This window comes from Equus caballus, chromosome 22, assembly GCF_041296265.1.
Source record: "Equus caballus isolate H_3958 breed thoroughbred chromosome 22, TB-T2T, whole genome shotgun sequence".
NCBI classification, from domain to species: Eukaryota; Metazoa; Chordata; class Mammalia; order Perissodactyla; family Equidae; genus Equus; species Equus caballus.
Window position 1 is genome coordinate 33,081,295 of NC_091705.1, and position 27,803 is coordinate 33,109,097.

The 27,803-nt window shown below is 42.6% G+C and overlaps 1 protein-coding gene across 17 annotated transcripts in view; it reads right to left on the reverse strand.

The window, feature by feature from the left end:
• PTPRT (protein tyrosine phosphatase receptor type T) overlaps window positions 1–27,803 on the reverse strand; it is a 1,024,383-nt gene that overhangs the window by 323,905 nt on the left and 672,675 nt on the right. The gene's annotated exons all lie outside the window — the stretch shown is intronic.

Consider the following 27,803-nt stretch of genomic DNA (forward strand, 5'->3'; position numbering starts at 1 on the left):
GGGCAGTATTAATGAGTGATGGAGGCAAAAGTCCAAATGCAGTGGGTTTAGGAATGAATGGGAAGGAGAGGAGTGGAAGCAGTTAATTGAGTGTGTGTCAGTTTCCTTGGGCTGTTGTAACAAATTACCATAAACTGGGTGGCTTCCACAACAGGTATTTTCTGACAGTTTTGGACACTAGAACTCTGAAGTCAAGATGTGGGCAGGGCCATGCTCTCTCTGAAGGCTGTACGGAAAGATCCTTCTGGTGGTTGCCAACAACCCTTGGCATTCCTTGACTTGCGGACACATCACTCCAATCTCTGCTTCCATTGTCACATGGTCTTCTCCCTGTGTGTGTCTCCAAATTTCCTTCCTCTTATAAGGATAACAGTCATGGGGTTAGGCCCACCTAATCCAATATGACCTCATCTTAACTCAATTACACCTTCAAAGGCCCTAATTCCAAATACAGTCACCTTGATAGGTAATAAAGGTTAGGACTTTAACATACCGTTTTTGAGGGGGACACAATTCAATCCACCACAGAGAGTAATCTTCCTGAACATTTTAGGAATAAAATAAAAAGAAAATATAAGCTAGAAAAAATTAACAAAATAGCACAAAATAATGGACAAAGTAATATCTGTTATTATTGTTTGTTGCTGTGGTTGTTGTTGTTGAGGAAGATTAGCCCTGAGCTAACATCCATTGTCAATCTCCCTCTTTTTGCTTGAGGAAGATTAGCCCTGAGCTAACATCCATGCCAATCTCCCTCTATTTTATATGTGGGTTGCCGCCACAGCATGGCTGATGAATGGTGTAGGTCTGCACCCAGGATCCAAACCCACTAATCCAGGCTACTGAAGTGGAGTGCACTGAACTTAATCACTACACCATGGGGCTGGCCCCCAATATTTATTATGTTTTAAAAGCTTATTTATATTTTGAGACAAACATTAACTCCTGCTACACACTCAAAATGGATGAATAATGTGAAGGTGAGAAAACTTGCGACATTCACTAATCCCCTATGATGTTCCAGGAGTTCCCACACATAAGCTCATGTTGACCTCACAGAGCTGTAGAACGATATCTATATTCCCATTGTACAAACGAGGGAACCAAAGTTTGGCTCCTGAGCACGTGAAATGTAGTTAGTATGGACTGAAATGTGCTGTAAGTGGAAAATATACACTGTATTTCAAAGTCTGAAGACGAAAAAAGTGTAAAACATCTCAATATTTTTATATTAATTACATGCTAAAAGGATACTATTTTGGGTATATTGGGTTAAGTAAATATAAGTATTAAAATTAAAATGTTTTTCCTCTTTCTTTTTAGTTTTTTTAATGAAGCTACTAGACAATTTTACATTATACCCACAGCTCACATTGTTTTTCTACTGGAAGGTGGTGTTGTAAGGTGACGGAACTGAGAAGTACCAGAATCTGGTTTAGGACCCCAAAACCTACCATGTGCTTCTCCTTAGTTGTCGACCACCAGAGTAAAGACCACGAGTTAGAAAATAGTGTTTCAGCAGTCCTAAGAGGGAAATTCATCGCAATACAGGCTCACCTCACTAAACAAGAAAAAGCTCATGTAAGCAACCTCAAACGACACCTAACAGAACTAGAAAAAGAAGAACAAACAAAGCCCAGAGTCAGTAGAAGGAGGGAAATAATAAAAATAAGAGCAGAAATAAACGATATTGAAACAAAAAAGACAATAGAAAGGATCAATGAAACAAAGAGTTGGTTCTTCGAAAGAATTAACAAAATTGACAAACCCCTAGCCAGACTCACCAAGAAAAGAAGAGAGAAATCGCAAATTAATAAAATCAGGAATGACAGAGGAGAAATCACAACAGATACCAATGAAATACAAGAGATCATAAGAGAATACTATGAAAAACTATATGCCAACAAATTGAACAACCTGGAAGAAATGGACAGATTCCTAGACTCCTACAATCTCCCCAAACTGAATCAGGAAGAAATGGAGAATCTGAATAGACCAATCACAAGTAAGGAAATAGAAACGGTAATCAAAAACCTCCCCAAAAACAAGAGTCCAGGACCAGACGGCTTCTCTGGAGAATTCTACCAAACATTCAAAGAAGACTTAATACCTATTCTCCTCAAACTGTTCCAGAAAATTGAGAAAGATGGAGAACTCCCTAACACATTCTATGAAGCCAACATCACTCTGATCCCCAAACCTGACAAGGACAACACAAAGAAGGAGAACTACAGGCCGATATCACTGATGAACATAGATGCAAAAATCCTCAACAAAATTTTGGCAAACCGATTACAGCAATACATCAAAAAGATTATACACCATGATCAAGTGGGATTTATACCAGGGACACAGGGATGGTTCAACATCTGCAAGTCAATCAATGTGATACACTACATCAACAAAATGAAAAACAAAAACCACATGATCATCTCAATAGATGCAGAGAAAGCATTCGACAAGATCCAACACCCATTTATGATAAAAACCCTCAGTAAAATGGGTATAGAAGGAAAGTACCTCAACATAATAAAGGCCATATATGATAGACCCACAGCCAACATCATACTCAATGGACAAAAGCTGAAAGCCATCCCTCTGAGGACAGGAACAAGACAAGGGTGCCCACTTTCACCACTCCTATTCAACATAGTACTGGAGGTGCTGGCCAGAGCAATTCGGCAGGAAAAAGAAATAAAAGGAATCCAAATAGGTAACGAAGAAGTAAAACTCTCGTTGTTTGCAGACGACATGATCTTATACATAGAAAACCCCAAAGAATCCACAGAAAAACTATTAGAAATAATCAACAACTACAGCAAAGTAGCAGGGTATAAAATTAACATGCATAAATCAGTAGCATTTCTATACACTAAAAATAAACTAACAGAAAAAGAACTCAAGAACTCTATCCCATTCACAATCGCAACGAAAAGAATAAAATACCTTGGGATAAACTTAACCAAGGAAGTGAAGGATCTATACAATGAAAACTACAAGACTTTCTTGAAAGAAATAGGCGATGACATAAAGAGATGGAAAAACATTCCTTGTACATGGATTGGAAGAATAAACATAGTTAAAATGTCCATACTACCTAAAGCAATATACAGATTCAATGCTATCCCAATCAGAATCCCAAGAACATTCTTCACAGAAATTGAACAAACAATCCTAAAATTCATATGGGGGAACAAAAGACCGCGAATTGCTAAAGCAATCCTGAGCAAGAAAAACAAAGCCGGCGGAATCACAATCCCCGATTTCAAAACATACTACAAAGCTACAGTGATCATAACAGCATGGTACTGGTACAAAAACAGGTCCACAGATCAATGGAACAGAACTGAAAGCCCAGAGATAAAACCACACATCTATGGACAGCTAATCTTCGACAAAGGAGCAGAGGGCCTACAATGGAGAAAAGAAAGTCTCTTCAACAAATGGTGCTGGGAAAACTGGACAGCCACATGCAAAAGATTGAAAATTGACCATTCTTTTTCACCACACACCAAAATAAACTCAAAATGCATCAAAGACCTAAAGATTAGGCCTGAGACAATAAGTCTTTTGGAAGAGAATATAGGCAGTACACTCTTTGACATCAGTTTCAAAAGAATCTTTTCGGACACTGTAACTCCTCAGTTGAGGGAAACAATAGAAAGAATAAACAAATGGGACTTCATCAGACTAAAGAGCTTCTTCAAGGCAAGGGAAAACAGAATTGAAACAAAAAAACAGCTCACTAATTGGGAAAAAATATTTACGAGCCACTTATCCGACAAAGGGTTAATCTCCATAATATACAAAGAACTCACACTGCTTAACAACAAAAAAACAAACAACCCGATCAAAAAATGGGCAGAGGACATGAACAGACATTTCTCAAAAGAAGATATGAATATGGCCAATAGACACATGAAAAGATGTTCATCATCGCTAATCATCAGGGAAATGCAAATCAAAACTACACTAAGATATCACCTTACCCCCGTTAGATTGGCAAAAACATCCAAAACCAAGAACGACAAATGTTGGAGAGGTTGTGGAGAAAGAGGAACCCTCATACACTGTTGGTGGGAATGCAAACTGGTACAGCCACTATGGAAAACAGTATGGAGATTTCTCAAAAAGTTAAAAATAGAAATACCCTATGACCCAGCCATCCCATTACTGGGTATCTATCCTAAGAACCTGATATCAGATATCTCAAGAGTCCGTTGCACCCCTATGTTCATCGCAGCATTATTTACAATAGCCAAGACGTGGAACCAGCCTACATGCCCAGAAACTGATGATTGGATAAAGAAGATGTGGTATATATACACAATGGAATACTACTCAGCCATAAAAAAAGACGAAATTGGCCCATTCACAACAACGTGGATGGACCTCGAGGGCATTATGTTAAGCGAAATAAGTCAGTCAGAGAAAGACGATCTCTATATGACTCCACTCATAGGTGGAAATTAGTATATTGAGAAGGAGATCTGATCGGTGGTTACCAGGGAAAAGGGGGGTTGGGGGGAGGGTACGAAGGGGGAAGTGGTGTACCCACAACATGACTAACAAAAACGTACAACTGAAATCTCACAAGCTTGTAATCTATCATAACATTAATAAAAAAAAAAAAAAAGAAAAAAAAAAGAAAATAGTGTTTCAGAAACAATGTGCAAATCGTTAACAAACACATGGGGAGGAAACTGACCTAGCCAACAAACATTAATGTGGGTTTGTAGCTGATAAATAAAAGATGTGGCCAGCAGCTGGGTCTCACAATCAATGTCCAAATCAGATCAGAACAGAGAGATGCAAATTATGGATGGGTAAGTGGGCATCCCTGACAATCAGGAGTGTTCCATGTGGAAAGGAAGAACCTACTGCTCAGATAGGGGGAGGGGTCTGCCAGCCAGGAGTGCCTGGGTAAGGTTGAGTCATGGAAGTCCCTGCCATAGCACACAGGTCAGACCTGTCCGGTGGAGAGGCTGTCCTGCTGGAAAACACCTCCATGTGGTCCTACTGTATGTGGATGCGGAGGCCATTAAAAACCCTAATCTGCCTCCTCTCGCCCTAGACAAAGGCTCACTAAGCCTTCATAAGGGCTGCCTCCCATTGTAACTAGAACATCAGCTCCAGGAGGAGAGAGACCTGTGTCTGTTTGGTTCCCTGATGCATCCCAACTATCCAGAACGGTTCCCAGCACATAGTTAGTGCTCAATAAATACTGAACAAATGTGCAAGTAAATGAACGAATGAATTTGACTTCCCACGGGGCGCTGTCTGTAAGGAGAGACTTGGATGCTATAATGAGGCTGGTTGTTGCTGTGACCATGCATGTGTGTGACTTTGTGTGTGCATCTATCGTGTGTGAGTCCCATACCTTCCTATGTTTCAGCATTACAACTCCATGTGCAGGACCATCCTCTCCAATGTGTGATAAAGCCAGAGGCTGAGCCTGGCTCGCCAGGGCTGGAATCAAGAGCAAGCCCAGCTGCACACACACATAATTTGCCTGAGCACAAGAGAAACTAAGCAATGCATGGAGGAAGAAGGAGCTCCCAGGTGCCTACAAGTATAGGGATAGCAGGATAGCAGGATAGGGCCAGAGTTTTGAGGGAAAAAACATGGCTTCTCCTATTTTAGCATCTCTTTGCTTTAGACACTCTCAACCTCACAGAACTTGGTCTTACCCCAAGACACCCCTTCTCCCCTTCTCAGTCCCTGGCATGTGGATGTTAATGCTGTAGACCCTGGAACCAGAGGCTCCACTCTCTCTCCTAGCCCCTCTCCTCCATCTTCCATCCCTCCAGATCCCTCCCACCCCCAGATCCGGCCACCTCCCGTTCTGGCTCCTCTTCTGACAGTAGAGGGTCAGCTGAGGACCAACAGAGCAGAGCAGGTGAATGGCAGGCTGGGATCTAAGATGGGGCAGGTGGGCATGTTGGCAAAGAACTATCCTTCTCTCTGCCCTCCTAAAGGGAAAGGGGCTGCTTTGCTCGAGATGGAAGTAGATGCTGGCTGCTCCCCTGCTGCATACACACAGGGAGTACGCGTGGTTTTAAAGGGTAATTGGCCATGCAAAACTGAGTGAGGCTGTGTAAAATGTAATCATGACCCTGTACCTGATGGGTGGGGCTTGCCTCAGTCTGTGTGTCACTCATGGGAAAGCTGCAACTATAGGTGTGCTGTTTGCAAGGTGTGTATGGGAGGAAGGGAGGTCTAAGTTCCGGAAAGGCAGTCGTCCCCAGTAATTGTATATGCTGTCTGGTGGGGCAGGACTCAGAGTGAGCCTGGAAGACATGATTGGATCAGTGGTTTGTTGTGGGTTGAATTGTGCCCACCTATATGAGATATGTTGAAGTCCTAACCTCCTCTATCCATAGATCTTGGCAGATGTAATTGAGTTGAGATCATTAAGGTGAGCCCTAATCCATAACGACATATGACTAGTGTTCTTATAAAAAGAGGAGAAGGGACACAGACACACAGGGAGGAGACCATGTGAAGAAAAGCAGAGACTGGGGAGATACAGGTGCAAGCCAACGAATGCCAAGGATAGCTGGCAACACTAGAAGTTAAGAAAAAGGCATGGAACAGATGCTCCCCCAGAGCCTTCAGATGGAGTGTGGCCCTGCCAACACCTTGATTTTGGAATTCTGGCCTCTAGAGATATAAGTTTCAATTATTTAAAGCCACCTAGTTTGTGCTACTTTGTTATGACAGCCCCAGGAAATTATTACAGTGCTGCTGTGTGTGTGTGTGAATGTGTGTGTGTGTGTCTTCAGCTATTACAGCTGACTTGGTTACCAACAGGCATAATTTTGATGAACAAAAGTGAGCCATTATGTGAATACATTTATCTGAGGGCCTGAATTTGACTGTCCAGCTCGTATCATCTCCAGAGTTTGTAGCCATCATGACCATGGAAAACTGAGTTTGTTTCCGCTTAGATGAATGTCTGAGCTCTTGGGCTTTATTCTGGCATGTTCACACTCCCGCCACTCCATGCAAATGCTCTTTTGTTCTGATTACAAACAAAATGCATGCTTGTTAGAAACAGCAGACAGAGAGAAAGAGAGAGCACAAACAAGGCATAAAGGAAAGATAATGGGCCCCCATTCTCCTTCTCCCTGGCTCTTCACTGTTGACATCTTGTTCTGGTCTCTTCCTCTTTCTCCGTTGGGCTAAGCTCACAAAGGGCTTCAACTAGCCTCACAGTCCACTGGTTGCTCATGAACCTGAGTCAATGGGCTTGGTTACTGACGCCCAAGGCACTGAGGTATGTCTCCAAGCCCCTACCTTTTGAGAGGGGCTCTGGTCTGTCCTCAGAGCATGAAGTGCCCCAAATAACTGACACCAGTTTGATTCTGAACCAGCTTCTACCTGCCATGTGTTTGGGACCTCCTAGGCTTTATAACATTTGGGGGCATTTTGGAGAAGCTGTCTGGAGTGGGGATTGGGGGCTGCTGAGTCAAAGTGGAGCAGAGCCACTGTGGAGGAGGCCCTGGGCAAAGGCTGAAGGACCCCGAGGGCAGCTCTTGGACCTTGAATAGAGTGAGATTCTTCCTTCAGGGAGGATTTCACTATTGCCTTAAGGTGACCTTGAGCCATCTAATCCTGCCCCAGGCCATACCAGCTTACCCAGAGCTGGGGCAGAATTAGCCCCGGTGCCAGCTCCTGGAGGACCGAGAAGTGGCCTTTATCTTCTGATTCTCTTTAGAGTCAGGTAGACCCCTGTGTGAAACCTCAAAAAGTGAAAGGTCTGACTACATCCCACTTTCCTCGACAATGAGCTCCAGTCTGCCCTTCTCTTCTAGAGCCATCTACGTGGAGTGTTGCCAGAAAGCTTCCCCGACACTACACTTTCTCAAAGGAGTTGCCATCTGTGGTGGGTTGAATAGTAGGCCCCCAAAGGGTATGTCCACCTGAAACCTGTGAATGTGACCTTCTTGGAAAAGGGTCTTTGCAGACGTAATTAAGACAAGGATCTCGAGATGAGATCAATCTGGATTGGAGTGAGCCCTAAGTCCAGTGGCAGGTGTATTTATTAGAGGAAAGCAGAGGGAGAATCGATACACAGCGACACAGAGAGAAGAAGGCCATGCGGAGACTGAGGCAGAGATTGTAGTTATGCAGCCCCAAGAAAATGAATGCCAAGGATTGTCGATTACTGGCAACCACCAGCAGCTAGGAGAGAGGCATGGAACGGATTTCCCTCGGAGCCTCCAGAAGGAACTAAGCCTGCCGTCACTTGGATTTGGGGCTTCTGGTCTCCAGAACTGGGAGAGAATAAATTTCTATAGTTATAAGCCACCCAGTTTGTGGCAATTTGTTATGGCAACCCGAGGAGACTAATAGACATCATTGGGCCAGTTTTCCAGTTCCTTTACCCTTCAGAACCGAAGGATAATCCACATTTAATGTCCAGAAGGTGCCCTGTGAGCAAGAACTTGATTCAACTGTGTGGAACACCACGGCTCTACCCTAGAGTGTTCACACAGAAGGGAAGAAGCTCCTGGGTGCTGTCCAGCTTCACCTGGGTTTGGTCAAGTTGTTGACAGTGTGTTTTCCATATGGCTACAAGTAAATCATGTGTTGTGTTGGGGGGGAGGTGTTGGAGGGCTTGGGCATGTACGGGCTTGTTGATGCCTCCGTCATTTCCTTTCATGGGTTTCAGGCAGGAGAGTGACATGAACTAGCTGGCATTTTAAAGACACCACTGAGGCTACTCCATGGAGAATGGACTACGGTGGGTGTGGGTCAACCATGGAAGCAAAGAGAACAGCTAGGACATTATTGTAGTTGGGGCAAGAGATGCCGGTGGTCGCAACTCAGGATAAGAGTGAAGGCAGAGAAGCAGGCAGACTTCAGGGACATGCTGGAGGTAGCACTTTTATGTTTTGGGGAGAGGAGCAGAGAGTGAAACAGGAATGAAGGATGAGCCCATTTCATGCCAGGTACTTTTACGTCAGGTTCTTCTCCCCAACACAGGCAATGACTTTGTTATCAACTGGCCAGAGCCATCATTATTCTCCCTGCTTACAGGCAAGGTACTGGGCCCCAAAGAATGACTTACACAACATCACCCAGGGGCTGGTGGCAAAGTCAGACTGGATATCTCTTTTCTTACGTGCTTTGTAGTCCACCGTCCCTTCTATACATCCTCAGTCTGTCCCAACCTTTGTAGTTCACCCTATGCCGGGCATCTTGCTGGCCTCAGCCTCCATCCAGCTAAGGCCTCTGCTTACAGCCCTTTTTACCAGATATTAGGTTCATGTGATGCACCACCAATGGAGGCAGTAAAAACCCAGAAAAACGCCAAGTGGCTATTTCTTTGCCATCGTAATCATAATTCTGGAAATTTATCTAAAGAAAATAATCTAAAGGTAGGAAAAAGCAAATGCATGAAGATGTTCATTGAAGGCTCATTTATAATGGAGAAATATTGGAGTGTGTGTGACTGTCATATGGGGTGGTTAAATAAATCGTGGTAGTGCCACTTGATGGGACATTATGCAGCTATTAAAATGCTAATAATGTTGTAACTATGATATACTTTTAAGTGAGGAAAAATCATTTAAAATCATAGAGATGTAATAATTACAACTACACAAAAATTTCATATGCATGTAGACAGGGACTAGAAAGAAACATGGAAAAGGAAAAGTGTGAGATTCTGAGTAATCAAAATTATTTTCTTTTCCTGTTACTAGTATTACATTTTACAAATAAAAACAACTTTTTATAACAAATTTAAAGTCTGTGCTAAACTCCAACCTAACAGCTCCCTATGGATCTCTACTCATTTGGCTTCTGCTAAACTAGCCGAATGCTATTGAGATATGGAAGAGACCAATCTCAAAGTGTTTTTTTGCCCCAGAAAACATTGTTGTTGCCAAATCAGTGACTTTGGACACTCAGGCTTTTTGAAACCTCAACAAAGAAAACTTTGCTTTCCTCAGCTGGATTCCAGTGTCCCAGGTGTACTTTCTCTGGGCAAACAATACCCTCAATTTACTGATAGAAACTTAACAAAGCCAGGGTTGCAGCTTTCAAGGTTATAACAAGGGTGTTGCTGCCCTAGGACTCCTATAGGTCAGGATATATGTTTCCCACCAATGAATTCCTGAGCCCCTGGCAGAAAACATCAGGGTTTGTAATTGACGGCTCACATCTCCCTCTCACTCCTCACCGGAGGGATACTAGTCCAGTAGAATTTGCAGGGTGATAGAGTGATAGAGGGAGAATTCTGTGTCTCCAAAGCCTCAACAGCAAGCAAGATGAGCTGCTCAGGGCCTAATTTGGGGATGATTTTATCACTTACACGTGCAACTGAAGTTCTGGCATGATTAGCTGGTGTCACTGGATCCAGTGTCTACGGCGATGATGGGGCCACCATCAGACCACACCAAGTGCAGTGCAATTGCAGCAAATTGCAGTGCTCCTGGGCATGGCCAAATGCGCTTGCAGCTGGGGGCATATTTTTTTTCAGGTGAGGACATAATATAAAACAGTCCTTAGCAACATCTTTCTTCCCAAGACAAGAATGCAGGAGGGAATCTAGGACGGCATCAAGATATTACACAGGGAGATGGTTCTAGTAAGAATCCTAAGTGAAAGAGAGATGCATGTCTGTGATACGTGCATGAGAGAGCATGGATTTAGGCAATTTGAAACCACAAATGGGGCATGGTCACTGAGCTCTCCTTTCAGCATCTTGATTACAGAAGGCATCATCCTGTGGTCTGTGATAGGTTTCCTTTCTTATTTAAAGATAATAATTAATTTGAAAATGTAACTTCATAAATTGCCATGGTTGTTTTATAGGAAGCCCTGCCTATTTTGATGTTGCTACGCAGATGTTTGAAAAGGGTTGTGTTTTTTTTTTCAAAACTGATTTGGAATGAGAAACTTTTTTCCAGTATTGAGAAATATCATCCCCGTTTGCCTTCTGCAATTTTCCTTTGATACTGACATACTAGACAGTGCCTATTTGTGTCAGAAATTCATGTCAGAACCCTCCCAAATCCATCGGGCGGTGTACACCATTTAGCTGCATAATGGAGGATGGAGCTTTGAATTCCTCTGTTCAGCTGCAGAGACGTTCAGGTTGAATGGGATTTGCAAATAGAGTCATGATGATGAAGCCACCTCTGCTGAGTACTATAAAGCAACCTCCTCCCATCTGGCCCTACATATTTTCTCCCACCCATCTCCCTGCACCAGTCCTTGTGCGGACCGAATACCACTCCTCAAGGGTTTGACAGTTCTAATTGGGAAAACACAACACGGACCGGAAGAGGGTTTCCAGGCCAAGGTTGGTCCCTGACCTCAGTCTCCCTCTTTGTCCCGAGGCTGCCTATTTAACCCGATCTGTAAGCTCATGTCCACCCCAGTCAGGCGGATTGATCATGACTGGGAAATTCAGATCACTTCCGTGATCACTCATTGAGTGCCTTTAGAGAAAGCACTGTGGCTAACTAGTTAAGTGGATAGGCTTGTAATCAAACCTGGTAGGAATTCCAGTTTCACTTACTAGTCCTGTGATCTTAGGCAAGTTACTTCTCTTCTCTAAGCCTCAGTGTTAACCGGGGATAAGGATCCTCACCTAGAAGGGTTGTAAGGCTTGAGATAAAACACTTGATGATAAGCACTCTTCGTGGTACATGGTAATGATTACAGGAGTCTCAATGGACTCTTAGCAGGAAACAGGTGGATAATTCAAGGAGCGTTTAATAAAGGCACTATTTACAATGCTGTGGGTGGGGTGAGGGAAACAATGCACAGTGCAATGGAGGGGGCATTTAGTAAGGGAGAGGGGGTGGAAGAGGGAGCAGGTTCCAGAACCTAGAAGGTCACCTTGAGAGGACTGTAACCTTTTGCCGAGGGAGGTGGAGCAGGAAAGACCTCTCCCTCCCTCTCCTCCCCACCTTCTATCTGCTGCAGGGCACTCTTTTGAATAAACAAAAGGTGAGAAGGCAAGGTGGCTCAGTGATGTCTGGCATTCAATCTCCTGGGCTAGAGAGCAGGTAGAGAAGGATGGAGAAACCTGGAGAAAGGAAGGGAAGGTACTTGCACCACTATCATTCATGAAGACCTACCATATGCCAGATTCTGGAAACACAACAAGGAACATATGTGTTCTTAGAAGTCTAAGAATTCTGAGCTTAGCTGTAGACAAATGTAGAAATAAATTATCACAGTGTAGGACAATAAGCGCTGTTACAACATAAAAGTAGGAATGTCTAAACCAGGTGGTTCAGAGGGACAAAGTGTCCCTGAAAGGACCCTTGAGTCCTTTGGAGTACTGAATTATACGTAGACTTTAAATGAAGAAAGGAGGCATTGGTAAAAAGCATCCTAGATGGAGAGAAGACAAGAACAAGAGGAGTGTGGTGAGGCTGTCATGTAAAGCCTATGGATTTGGGAGGAGGGGTATAAAAACAAGAGAAGATGTCAGGGAGACCAGATGGGCTGGGTCATTCATGGAGGGACCTGTTGGCCAAGTTAAAGAGGAATTCAGATTCTATCTTGAGAGCCATTGGGATCTACAGCTGGATTTTAAACAGTAGAGTGACTGGTAAGATCTGTGTCAACAGAATGGCTTTGGTCGCCTCAGGGAAGAAGGTATTGGTGGTTATGACCCTGACTCATAAGAAGTGGCATCTCAGTCCACAGGTGTAACTGGGCAGGGAAGGAATCTCATTGCATGGTAGGGAAATCCTGAGGTGGTGCAGGCAGGGTGCAGGGTGAGCACGGTTCTAAAACTGAGGCTCCTAGCAAATGTTCCTAGCATGGCGGAAAGCCTTGGCCAGAAGAGAAGTTAGTGCTGTACTTGCCGAACTTTCATATACATAGGGATCACCTGGGAATCCTGTAACGATGCAAATCCTGATTCAGCATGGGATACAGCCTGAGATGTCACATTTCTAAAGAGCTCCCAGATGATGCTGATGACAGAAGAATACGCTTTGAGTGGTTAGGCCTTAGAGGCCAACTGCTTCAACTTTCTCTTTTACAGATGAGCTAATTGAGGTCTTGAGAGGGCATAACTGGTGGTGTATCAGAATAAGTTAATGGCAGAGCCTATGAGAACCTAGCTTTGAGTCCTTCAGTTCAGAGTACTCATGGGGTCCGCAGGACCTTCTGGGAGATTGTCAGGGGCCAGGCACTCTCCTTGCTACCGAAGGGCAGAGAGGAGAGGGAGTGAACAATGAGTTGATGAGGCAAGAGTGTTTCCAGCCCATCCTTGGAGAATGCAAATAGATCTGCCAACATGTGTGATGAGCTCTTCACACATCAGCCTGCTCTGAGGGTATCATAAAAGCTGACATAAGTCTCTGGTGGGCTGCCAAGGGCCTGCTTCCCAGAAACAGTGATTGGCATAGAAACTCAACACAAAACTCAAAACACATACTCACACTGGTGCAATCCATTTGGAGAGCAATTTGGCAATATGTATCAAGAGTTACAAAAGTGTTCATTCTATTCAACCCTGTAATTTCATGTGGGGGAATGTCTAAAATAGAAATACACCAAATAGAGGAGAAATAAAACCAACCATGACATTGAATGACTACTGGATAGCTATGACTGCAATAGAGCTCTAATTCTTACAATATTGCTGAATTGTAGGCTTGAATATTGCTTCCCCTACATGCATTTTTAAAAAATTTAAGCAAATAAGAGAACTCAATTTCAGGGAGGTTAATTTGCCTAAATGCCTTCCATCCAGGCAATGCTAGAACCAGGATTTGAATCCAGGTCACTCTGATCTGAAGGCCACATTCTTTCTACCACGACACAATGCTACCATATGCATGAGGTTCATTACAGTGTTATCAGAAATACAGAAAAACAACAGAGGAATGGATAAGTAAATTAGGGTATATACACCCAATGGATGATCATGCAGTCATTAAAAAAGATAAGCTGTTTGCATGATGCTATAAAAGCATCATGATTGTGATAAAATGCTTAATGAAAACTACCATAGAAAATTTTATGTAATTATAGTTAGGTAAAAGATGAATGCGTATTAACAAAGATAAAATACAGGAAAAATAATCGTTGTGCTAGGGGAAGAGATTACAGGTGATTTTTTCTCTGATATCCAAACTTTCTGCAATATTCCTAGAAAAAGTGGCTGAGGAAGGCTAAGATTACAGAACGCATGTGTTGGTGGGGAGCGCACAGAGCCAGTTATATATATAAGAGCCTTACAGAAGTTCCAATACAGTCGTGAAACCTCTACACACGCTCCTGTGCTCCTGTGGCTCTGCATCTGAAGCCTGTGCTCCTGTCTTCCTTTGGCTCTGCATATTAGTCACAGTCATGAAAACTCTCTGGATGAGTTGTTCTAGTGAGGACTTTCTCATCTCTGGCATCTTCCTTGGGAAGGCCTCCATAGCACTGGCCCCTTCTGCCAAGTTGTAACACAGTCATAAAAAGAACTGCCTTCCAAAATTGCAGATAGCACATTTAGACAGAAGATGGGAAAGGACAAAGAGGGCAGTTAGGCATCACAGATGACATCATGACCACCTAGAGTGCTATGATGACAGGGATTCTGAGGCCATGTCAGAGTTCAATGGAAGAATGTGCTCTGATTGATTATTGATGCCTATCATGGGAATGGATCAGGGAGGAGTAGGGGCACACACATGCCCCATATTCACCTCCATTTGTTAGGAAATGAGCAAACTGAGCCTTAAATTTTAAAACAAGGAGGAAAACATGACCACCATTTCTAACTTTGAGTTTATAGATTTCCAAGCAAATTTGTACGTATTATTCTACTCTCCCCTCCCTTAGATCTATTCCTATTGAACAGAGAGAGCTATTATTTTGAGCACAGTTCTCCATTTAGTGGAAGGCGTAAGAATGCCTCTGCTAGCTACTGACAAATCTATTGAGAGGGAAGAGGAAAGCAGAAGTTCAAACTTTGCTAACCAGCTGTTTACAGAGACCCGGGTCACTCTTAAAATACCCTACAAATTCTGTCTTACATTCTAGGATGATCAATCAACACATCCCAAAATAGAATGATTAGAAAGTAAAACATGGCCTATGTGCTCAGGGGATCAGGGAGCCATTAAATGGGATAGTTAAGTAGATTACATTGAAACAGGAAAATGTTTGACATAGTGAAAACCCAAATTTTGCAATGTGGTCATAATCACACAAAAGATGGAAATGCACAAGGACTAGAAAAAAATAAACCCATATGAAAATGGTTGATGTGTGAGGGAGTGAGAATAGGGATTACGTTCCACTCCTCATCTTTCTAACACCATGTAAGGTTGTTATAATGTCACTAACATTAACAAATAATAAACTCTTCTGAAAAATCAAGCAATCATAAAGAAGTAAATATTTAAATATCTATTACAGCTGTTGCCTTAACCTTGATTCATGTTTAGCATATGGTTTTATTCATTAAACTAATATTTATTGAGTGCCTGCTTTATGCCAGGTACTGTTTTAGGTACTTCAGATGTAGCTGTAAAGAAGATCCCTAACCTTGACAAGTTTACTTTTTAGCAGGTGAGTTCTATGAGTTAAATGCAAACTCATCGGTCACTGAAAACTCACGTAGTCTATTATTGATTATTATAGGACTTAGAACATAATCTTATGATTTTATATGGTCATATCAGGTCATATCTGTGGGCTAACTGATGCTAAGAGTTACTCCTGACTATCATTGTACCTCAGCCATCAAAGGGAACCTCTCCAACCTTCATTCATTGAAACGAATTGTTTTCACCTATTGTTTTCCAGGCATGGCATAAGGCACTGGGTTTTCCAGTGGTGAGTAATATATATGTATGGGTCACACCTTCATGACACTTACTATATAGGGAGACTCATTTACAAATAAATATGTAATACTCATGAATTGTGATACACGTTAATCAGGAAATGGAAGCAGTGATAGAGAATAATGGTGAGTGGGTGGATTCTTACTTTAAGACTGTTGGGGAGGGCCTTTCTGAGGAGGTGGCATGCATGTTGATACCTGTAGTATGAGAATGAGCTGGTCATGAAAGAGCAGGTGGAAGAGCTCTCTGGTAACCAAGAACTCCATGTGCACTGAGCCTGAGGCAGGAAGGAACTTGACATGTTGGAGGACATCAAAGAAGGCCAGTGAGACTTGAGAGAGAAAGAGAATGCAAGGTACAAAGTCTTCGAGACCTAAGTTAAGCTTGGATTTAATGTGAAAGACAAAATCACTACAGCAAATGTGATAAAACTTTGGGAGACATTAAGGAAAACCTAAATATAGAGAGATTTAATATCATAAAGATGTCAATTACCCCCCATGTTGTTCTGTACATTCAGTGCAATTCTAATCAAAACTACAACAGAGGTTTTCATTAAATTTGATAAATGGATTGTAAAATGAAAGAGCCAAGGGCAAGAATAACTAAGATATTTCTGAAGAAGGATGAAGAGGAGGGATCTGCTGTGTTATAGATTTGGATTATCTATGAAGCTATAATAATTGTGACTGTGTGTGGTGGTGATGCATGGTGGCCAGAGGAACAGAGAGCTCAGAAACAAATGAATGCATATAAGGAATTTTGGCATATGTCAGATATGGCCTGGTAGATCAAGAAAAAGAAGAACTATTATTAAAAGGACCTCCGAAAAGTGTTTATCCATACAGGGAAAAAAACTTTCACACCTCATCTCACACATAGACAAAAAATAACCAAGGACTTAAATGTAGTGAACAAAAATATACCACTTTTGGGAATCATCTTTCTCACTTTTGTTTAGAGAAGAGTTTCTTAATGACACAGAATGTGCTAACTACATAAGCAAAGACTGATGAAATTGGCTATATTATAATTAAGGGATTTTGTTATCAAAAGATACCATACAGCAAATAAAAATGGCAAGTTACACATATAAGTGACAAGATACTATGAAAAATATATAGAGAACTACTAATAGCAATAAGAAAAGGATAGATAGATACTTTTCCAGTAGAAAAATGAGTAAAACATATGAATAGGCCCTGCAAAAAAAGAAATACAAATGAGTAACAAATATATGAAAAGACAGTCAACCTTATTAACAATTGAGGGAATACAAAGCAAGACAACAAGGAGATGCCATTTTATACCTATTTAACGGGCCAAAATTAAGTATCCCCACAATACCAAATATTGGAGAAAATTTGGAATCATAGGCACTAATACTTTGGTGGCATGAGTGTAAATCAGTGACATTAGTTTGGTAAATAGTTTGGTATTTATTTTTGTAAAGTCGAACATTCATTTACCAAATGACCTAGTTTCTGGATATAACCTCAAGAAAAAATCTTGCACATATGCCATAGGAGATATGTACAAGGATGCTCATATCATCACTGTTGATAAAGGCAACATCCTGCAAGCAACCCCCAACATCTATCAAAGGCTAATGCACTGGATAAATGGATAAAGGATAAATGCATTGTAATATCTTCATGCAATGGAATATTATGCAGCAGTCAAGATGCACATACTACAGATGAGAGATAACTGTTAGCAATGTAATATGGAATAAAAATGTTCCAAAAGATTATATACAACTTAAAATCCTTCATTAAATTTAGAATAAAAGTAAAATAATATGTCTTGAAGGAATGCATACAGGTAGTAAAACTTCATAACAAGGAATCATATACAAGATTCAGGATAGCAGGACGAGTCAGTAGGTTGGGATGGGAGAAGCTCATAAGTAGACACAAAATATTGTCAAAGTTTTGGTTGTCCTGATAGCTGGTGTGTTATTGCAAAAATGAAACAATGAATTAATACAAAAGAGGGTCATGCACAGACCAATGAGGAAAGTGTTTCATGAAACTAGGAGTAAGATTAATTCAATGTGGGGTACCTGAGTGGTAGGTGAGAGCAGGAAGTGCCCTTTGAAACTATCTGGTCCAATCCTTTCAGGTCATAGATGTAGAAACCAAGGCCCAGGTAGGGAAAGGGACTCACTCAAGCACATTACTTGGCAATGAACACTAAATGTCAATCTTACTTTTCCTAATTGCGTAATTGATTATTTGACTTGCAATGGACTATTTGACTTGCAATGATACACGTATGCTAAAAACATAAATAAAATAAAAGAGAACTCAAGAAAGCGACAGCCATTTTTATGAGAAATGTTTTGAAGGGCTCTGAAGAAGATCTGGTGTGTATGTAAGTACATATGTATGTATGTGTGTGTGCATGCATGTACGTATTGAGTCCATAATGATGTATGCCCAGGCCCTGTAGTTGGGAGTAAATTTTAAGGAGCAACTTTTCTCCTGGTAAAGAGTGAAGAAGAAGTTAAAGAAAAGTGGCCATTGGCTCAGAGTGAGGAGAGGAAAGCCACCTGCCATCTCCTAAGGCCAATGAAAGGATAATCTCTGAATCACAAATCTGAATTTCGGCCACCAGAGACTTCAGAATGAAGACCCCAAATGTCCTGATGATCAACAAAAAACTCACAACTACCCTTTATTTGGGTCCCAAATACAGAGCTGTTCTGACCAAAACAGGAATGAAGAGCCAGCCAGTTAAAAGCAGCAAGTCCACGCCGCGTGCCCAGTCCAGGTGGAATTCCAACAGCAGTAACAAGGTACAACATCTGAGATGAAAAGAGAACAACTTGTGATGTTTAAAGAGACATTCAGCAGCTTAAACACCGCCTCTGGGCACAGCTTATTGAAAGGACCGTGAAGCCAGAGAGAGGGTTCCATCTCTAGCCATGTGGCTGTGCATACAGGTGGTTCCTTTACAAAGGCCTCTGGGTGCACAGAACATCAAAACGCAGTTTCCCTCCCTTGAAAGGAAGACGAAGGAGAGCCCATGCTGTGCCAAATGCAGAACTAACTTCATTTGCTTCCCTCCTCTCTCCTAGGACAACTGTAAATGCGCAGGATTAAATTTAACCTGGAGACTTTTTTTAATTCAAAATTTTCCTTTAGCAAAAGCTCTAGAGAAGAATTATGGTGGAAGTTCATATAAAACAGGTGGGAGCCTATTGAAATAACAGGAATTTTCTCCCATGACATTCCCATGGCATGGATTTGAGGTGACCTGGTTCCTCCAGTCCAGGAGAAAATAGACATAGCCCTGTGTTTCCAATATCTCCTATAGTTAACTCTCCAAAAAAATAGAGCACTTCTGAGGATACAGCTGAGAATATGGGTATAATCCAAGGGGGAAGGCTTCACACACATGCTGACAAATACATAAATCCATATGTGCATACACGTGCCAGTGTACAACTACATAAACTCACAAACATACATGCTTATGCATACACACACACCAAGAAAAAACATAATTAACCACATGCGCACACCGCAGGAATATTTTCTATGCAACAAGCGCTACTGTTTTCCTACAGCTGAACTGAATGATTAATGTTTATTGTGAAAACCTTCTTATTGCCAGGAGAACATGATTTGCCGTTCTTTAGGTAACAAATGCTATGCATCTGTTGATTCCTACTCTCACGTTACCTGGCTCCATCACAGATATCTCTGTTGTAACAACAAAAAAGAAACACCCTGAGGCAAATATATAGGCATTCTTGATATTCCACAAGTGGATGACAGGCAGCTCTAATGGTCCCACTTACATAAATGCAACTTACTCACTTCAGAACACAACTTCCTTTCCTTCCAGATTCGGTGCCAGAAAGCATTCTTTTTAACCTGAAGCTGTTTCTACTGAAACACCTGTCAACCTGCCTGTCAGCCCAGCAGAACTGTGTATGGCATCTACCCAGGGATGCTTGAATTTTTCAATTCTCTGGAAGAGAAACATCCTATGGAGGTTGAGTGATGGGCTAAGGGTTAGAAAAAATGGCTCCTAGACATCCCAGGGCCCTGACTTTTAAGATTTAGGGAAGGCCTCTGGGCAAATCTATTAAGTTTTGTGTATGTGTATGTCTTTTTTAATCTCACAGATAAACAACAGAACTAACTTCTACTATACAGGAGAGAGAAAAAGATTTATAAGCTAGGGTCTATGGTAGGCTCAGACATCAGAGTTGCAAGATGCCAGTAGTAAAATGCAAAGGGATATTGACAGAATGACAAGGCCCTGTGTGCATTCAATTACTCTACAAACTGTTTGGTTAGCAACCTTAAGGAGAAAAGGCCAATGCTTCTTGAATATGAGCCTCAAAAAATTAGTACCTAGCACCTGCCTGTGCATGAGGGAGTTGGCTGTAGTGTAACATCAGATAGAGTTGGATTCTGGCAGAGTGGGAATGAAGCCGGGGTCAAGAGTGTGTTTACTTAGCAGCTATTTGGCTAGGATAACCCATCAGAGTAGACTGATCAGATTCATTTTACGCAGCGCTTCCTCCCAAACCTGGATGTACATGAGAATCTTGCAAGGGACTTAGAAAAAAACCCACATTGATAGAACCTCTCCCCCAGAGACTCTGATTTATTTGGACTGCAGTGAGGCCCAGGCATCCATCCATCCATCCATTTATGTATCTACCTACCTATGTATTTGTCTACATTTTGGGGGCTCTCAAGGTATATTCCAATGTTCAACCAGGTTTGCAAATGCTAAATTACTTAAACAAAACTTCTGCCGTTACTCCTTGGTAAAGTAAAGCATGAATCCACACAGTCACTCAAGGAATATTTATTGAGCATATACTATGTGCAAGCTACTATTTTTCACCTTTAGGACACACTGAAAAGAAAAACAAATATGGCCTGTATTAGGTCCAAGAGCCAAGTTTGTCAGACCAGAGAAGTAGGGAAAAGCCAATGTCACAGTTCAAGTCTGAAGGTCGTCTGCAGGTAGAATTCCCTCTTGCTCAAGGGAGCTCAGTCTTTTGTTCCATTCAGACCATCAACTGATTGGATGAGGCCCCTCCACATATGGAGGGCAATCTGCTTTCCTCCAAATCCATTTAAACGTTAATCTCATCCAAAAACGCCATCACAGAAACATCCAGAATAATGTCTGACCTCATATCTGGGCACCACGGCCCAGCCAAGTAGAGACATAAAATAATGATCCTATATCCCATAGCATTATGGGACTAAGGATCCAATAGGGCACTGGATGATACTAAAGCCCACCAACAAAATAAGCGCATGTTGCGAAAATGGTATGAAAGTGCTAGATAAAGCCGACAGCCACAGGAAAAAACCTCGTGGAGGTGAAGAATAGGAAGGAGCAAGCAATGAGAAGTATTAAGGGAAAACTGTTATAGGCAGAAAGAATTATGTTCACAAAGCCACAGGAGCTGCAAAGAACTGGGTGAGCTTGAGAAAACGCTAGAAGGCTAGAGGGGTTGGTACACAGGAAGCAATGAGAAGGACAGGAGATGAAGTTAGAAAGACAGGCAGGGGCCAGGTCATTCAGAGCCCTAAAGTTTAGATAAAGCCCAAGTCGGGAAGCAACACCATTGGATGTACTTTTTTTTTTTTTTAGGAAGATTAGCCCTGAGCTAACTGCTGCCAATCCTCCTCCTTTTGCTGAGGAAAATTGCCTCTGAGCTAACATCTGTGCCTATCTTTCTCTGCTGTATATGTGGGACACTTACCACAGCATGGTGTGCCAAGCGGTGCCATGTCCACACCCAGGATCCAAACCGGCAAACCACGGGATGCCGAGAAGTGGAACGTGCGCGCTTAACTGCTGCGCCGCCAGGCCGCCCCTGGATGTACCTTTTAAGATGCTCTGTCTGGCTGCAGCATGGAGAGGCACAATAGAGGAAGTCTGGATGGGGGATGGGCAGGAAAGGTCCTGAAATGGGTCCAGACATCAGATGTACGCTCAGAACAGGATGGTGGTGAAGATGGGGCCATCTAACCTAACCTGTGACCTAACCTGTGTCTATTTCAGCAGGAGAAACAATTGAATTTTCTAGAGCATTAGATGTGTAGTAGGTGGGGCAGAATGGATGATTCTCACATTTCCGGTTTAAACAATTCAAAAGAAACAAGAACTTTTTCCTAGTTAACAGCCTGGCTCAAGTTATACCCAATAGCCACTTGTGTTATGCAAATTGTGTATACTAATTAACATAGATACAGTTTGAATTATGCAAATTCTTGCTTCGGGCTGTATTAGTCACTCCCTGCTACCCATGGAGACCACATCCCATCCTCCCCACTGCTCCTCTGTGGACTAGAGCCATGAGTGTGCCTGGGATGAGTGAGCCCTGAGTGGCCATTATATTCAACTCTAAGGACAAGACGAAGGGGTGTCCCAACATCCAAACTTAGCCAGGCACCTCCTGAGTGTCTCTCTTTGAGAGCTTGCTCATGAGCTCATCCAGGCAGCTGTCCCCCCTCCCCCCGCCCCACCAGTGGGTATCTGCACCAGTCCTGTGCAGAACTCCTGTGTGTCTCAAAAGATGTGCCCAGCCTTCTTGCAGTGCACTCTGATGGAATGTTGATTCCTGGGTCCTGTGCTTCTGATTCAGATTAAATCCAACCATCTGTATGCTGGAACAATATTGACAACCCTCTGACCCATCGCACCTATTAAAGGCACTCCCACACACGAACGAGCGCCTGGTTTTATTGAAGCAAAGTCTGTGTTTTATTTAACTCTGGACGCCAGGCGCCTAGAATAACTTGCAAGATAAATGTCAATCAACTCTAGCATAATCAAGACACCCATTCTTGCCTCATTAGGGTCCTCTCATTCCCTTTAAGCTTCTCAGATTTATACACTGTAATTAGAAACTTGGTGATTTTGACTGCTAAACAGAAAGGCTTACTGGGAAGCTTCCTATGTCTGAATTTTAAATATTTTCACACTTCGTTAACCCAGTTGCTGGTGTAACATCCTCTGGCTCAATTCCTTCACACTGTGCGATTTTTATTTTTGGACAGAGATGAGAACAATTAATTGAATTGAACCACATATTGATTACTGTTTTTCATGGACTCGGAACAGCTTGTCTATGAATGATTTTATCGAGGAGTTTTTAGACAACTCTTTGGCTGGATTGTCTCCCCTGTGACCTCATATTCGGGCTGTAAGTGCCAGTCTGCAGTTGGGATGGTCTGTTTGTTGGTGAGCTGTGTTGTTCACAAGATCTGAATCAGAACAGGAGAGTCCACACCAACCTTCTTCACATACAGGCCCTGACTGGGGAGCCCTGATATCTCCTTCAAAGCCAAGCAGGGCTCTGGAAAAGTCTACAGGAACGGCATGATTTCCACATCCCTGTGAAAAGGCTCAGCTGGTTGGACCCCATGTGAGCAGAGACAATCCTCCTTTCATTCACTGGCCATGTTATTCATCCAAGGACTGCAGTGTTTGCATCAAGCAGAGCTTTCCAGATCCAGATTAGGAAATTCTAGAATGTCTCTTAGACCAGTGGTTCTCACAGTTTAATGAGCACGTGAATCATCTGGAGATCTGGATAGAACACAGACTCTGATTCAGTGGGTCTGGTCTGGGGCCTGCAATTCTGCATGTCTGACATGCTCCCAGGTGATGTTGATCCGTGGGCTGGTGGGCATGAAGCCTCTGACGCTACCTCTCTCTACACACTATCTGTCACTCTGTTAGGAAGTGTCACAAAGCACATTCTGCATTCCCTCTAAAGTGCAAATCCCTGAAGATCTGAGGCCCTGGTCTAATTCATCCTAATACTTCCTGTCGCAGTGGAGGTGAGCTGGCCTCAGTGGGCTCTCATGAGCATTCTGAGCTCCCACTGCAGTGGGCAGGGAGAGAGGTCATGGCTGCTGGAGAATTAAGCCATTTCACAGCCTTGGGGTGGCATCGTGGTCAAGGCTAGACTCCCATCCCTTAGGGAAGGGAGGCCCAGGATCTAACAGTCCCTAGTGCCAGGGGGCCCATCAAGATAAGAACTCCTGACTGAAAGGAAGGTGTCAAAGTCAGAGTTAGCAGCAGGAAAGAGGCAGATGTGACAAAGTTTTCATATCTTCTACCCGGGTACAAGATTTTCCAATAAATAGCTGAGCACTCGTTGCAATATCATAGATGATAGAAGTGTCCTTGTCTTTGTTACATTTCCCAGATGTCCCCAAGATGTTTGTATACCCACAGCCCATTAGCCACACAACAGCCAGGTGATCTTTTAATAACATAAATCTAATTCCTTCATTCCTCTGCTTAAAGTGCTCCAAGGGCTTTCCATTCTTCCTAGGATAGAACACAAACTCTAGGAGTCCTGCCTAACCTGACCTGCCCACCCACTTCCCCCATGGTCTCCCCACTGTCCTCCAGGCTCACAAAGCTTCATCACTCTGGCCTCCTTGCTATTTGTCAAACGTGTCAAAGTCATTCCCATCCCAGGGGCTTTGCACTAGCTGTTTTTCTTCAGGTGTCATCACTGCTTTACCTTCGAAGCCTCTGGTCACAGGAAAGGTTTTCACAGCAAAGCAACTCCAAACCCTCTGATTTTGTGGGTTTGACATGGATTTGTTTTTCTCTTGATTCTTACCTAGTTGAAGCATGGGACAGTCTGACACCTTCATGTTACAAAGAGGGGACTGAAGCCAGAGACAGAATGAGACTTCAAGCCGCTCAGATTTTGGGGGGCAGAATTGTCAAGGACAGACCCAGGGGTTGTAACTTGGACTCATGGGGAAGGAAATTTAATCTTAACATTCTACATACTACTTGGACCTGCTGCATTTAACAATATTTACAATATTTTGTCATAATGCTCCTCCCTCTTTTTTTTTGGATTTTGTCTTTGCTGAGTCCAAGGTTGTACATAGGAAGCTACAGACAATCCTGGATTTCTCTTCCATTTGTGTTACCTTATTTTTCTTGGTCACAAAATACACTTTTTGAGACCAGAAGAGGGTGATTTGTAATTTATGGATTTCTCTCTAGGAATTACAACCAGAACCTAATTTAAAAAATCCAATTGGTTTCATCTAATTAAATTTGGAAATTGCCTCATAAACACATATTCTGTTATAAATGTCTTTAAAAGCAAAGTCTCCTGCTTACTGTCTGGGGCAGAATTGGGTTGAGAGCAGCGTGGAGGGGACGTCCTGTCTCTGCTCAGGAGGACACACTCTCTTGTCAAGTGCTCAAACTTTCTAAAGGGTAATGTGGTCTAGAGCGGTGCTCCTCAAACATTAATGCCCATATGAATCACCCAGGGATCTTGTTAAAATGGGGACTCTGATTCAGGCGGTCTGGCGGGTCTTGAGATGCTGTATTTCTATTCAGATCCCAGGTAATGTTGATGCTGCTGGTCCACGGACCACACTGCGTAAGGGGCAAGACATCCACACTTATATTCAGGACTCATGAATTGGCCATATTGGCTGGATCACCTTCGTCTTTTCACTTCATCACTCTGAGTCTTAATTTCCTCATTTTTATGTAATGATAAGAGCTAACATTTATTAATGCTATTTCTAAATGCCAAATACAGTACTAAACATATATTTATGTTTATAAATAAATTTAAATGAGAGGTTACATAATATACCCAAGGTTACACAGCAAGAAAGTGGCAGAGCTGGGATTCAGAACTAAGCTGTCTGATCTCAAAAGTCAACATTCTTAACTTCTGAGGCCTTGCCAGCATGTGATACACATGGTGTCACAGCCATGTTTATGGCCTAAGTCCACAACCTTAGCTCCCTTCACAGCTTCATCCAAGGATTTTGACATGTTCCCAGAAGGCAGCCTCAAATGCCCACAAGTAAATCAGTCAATTTCAGCTTTCTAGCTCTGGGTCTCTGTCATCAGAACCCAAGTAGCAGCCAAGAAGCTACTTGAAGATGTCTCACCATAGCTGTTTCCAGTAGAATCCATCCTGGGAATGCCAACATCCCTGGCATCTGGTCTTCGAAAATCCACAAGGCACTGAGTTCACATAAAAGTGAGAAGAAAGGTGCATTGTCCCAATCTGTGCCCACCTTTGCACCCAGAGCTCCAGAGTATGTATCATATAACAATGCCTCAACTTCAGGAAGCTATTGCTCAAACAGGGTGTCTAACTCACACTTGCGTTTGCATCCTTGTTCTCTCTATATTTCTTTTTGCTTATCCTGGAATAGCAGTCAAGAGTTTCCTCTCCCAGTCCACTGCATAATCCTGTTAGAGGAAGAGGTATATTGATCCCCAGGAAGACGTCTGTGCCCACATATGACTCTGCCTGCAAAATGGCCTAGATTAGTGGTTTCCAAGAGCAGGTAGGTACAAGGACCAGGGTCTTTTCAAGACAAGTTGTCATCAACTCAAGGCAAAATGAATAAACATAAGGAGGGTGTCATGAGTTATTCATAAGTCTACATTTCAATTTGAAGGAATGCCTTTTATTCTGAAATTTTGTCCTAGCTACATTTTTGAAATTATGTCTTTTATGAAATGATGCTAATAAAAGATAGTGAAGTATTCCATGTTGGTTCCCTCAAACCTTTTGCAGTATTACTGGCCTGTGAATTCCAAAGTTCTTGAATATCTGACATAGAGAGCCATTTATATAACAGTACCAAACAACCAAACTCTCTAAATTCTGAGTCCTTTCCCTCTGCTTTACAAAGAACAGGTTGCCGCACACAATAGATCTTGATTTCATTTGTGTGTGTATAATTGTGGCCTCTGCTTTACAAAGAACAGCATGTAGCTTTGAAATGATTGTTTCAGTTGAGTTTCCAGCCCCTCACTTCCCTGAAAAGGTTTTGAAAACATCCTAGACAAGGTCTATCAGTATGAGTACCATCCTTCCTCTAGCAGCATCCTCGAGAAAGAAGCTTCTCCCAACCCTGTGGGCCAAGATGGCTCATAAATGGTGGGGTTGGATGTCTGCTCCCTCCTTCCATGTGCTGACCCTAAGAGCTTCACCAAGCTCCCTACAATTTCTAAAATGGAGATGCTAGCTCTTCTGAGGAAGGCTGGATCTAGTGACAAGGCGTTTTCTGAAGGTATTTTCTCAAAGACTTTGTACATGATGCATAGTTTTCTCCTTCCTCAGAGAGCTCTGAGGTCCATCCAGGTCTCTCTATAGAGCTTCTGTGTCCATCAGATTAACCATGAATGTTGTTCTCTCCTCAAGTACTCCTTGACTTTCTTCCCAGAGCTCATCCTCCCTTATGGCAGAGATGTTCTTCCCCAAGCCTACCCTCAATAGGTGTACGTGTCTCCATGAGCGCTCTGTGTCTTAAGTTCCTCCATGGGGTTGTCGTGCATTTCAGCCTGGAAATGTTTGTATCCTCTCCCCCTCAGACTCCCTAGAGGAACCCTGAAGCGGTGATTACCACCCCCATTTTACAGATGAGGAAACTGAGGCTTGGAGAGAGGAAGAACTTGCCAAAAGTCATTTGAGACTATGGTAGAACTACTAAGATACTAGATTCCATTTGTCCAGCTTTGGCTTCCATGCCCTTCCCATGCATTGCTGTGTTTTTATATTGTAGCCTATATCTCAATCTCCTGGTGTCTCAGGTTATAAGGGGTGAAAGGAGAGTAAATCTTGTTCACATCCCAATGCTAGAATTTAGTGATGTCAGCCTTATTGTTCTTCTGTTTGTTTGGTTTTGTTTTGCAATGAATTAGAGCAATTTGTTCTAATTTTGCAAGTTTTCAGGAAGCCACGTTGTGTTGGCTTGATGGGTGTATTCCCGCCTGAGGATATGATAAGGCTCTGCTAATCCTGGGAGGGGAGCTTTTGATTCCATCACCTAGGTGACAAAAACAGATGCCTTGGCCACAGTATGAGCACCTCTTATACTGCGAGAGTACCTCTCGTGCTGCAACGTGAGAGCTCAAGGATCATGTACCCCCAGAGTAGAGAATGACACTGGGATTCTTTTGGAAGCCCAGGGA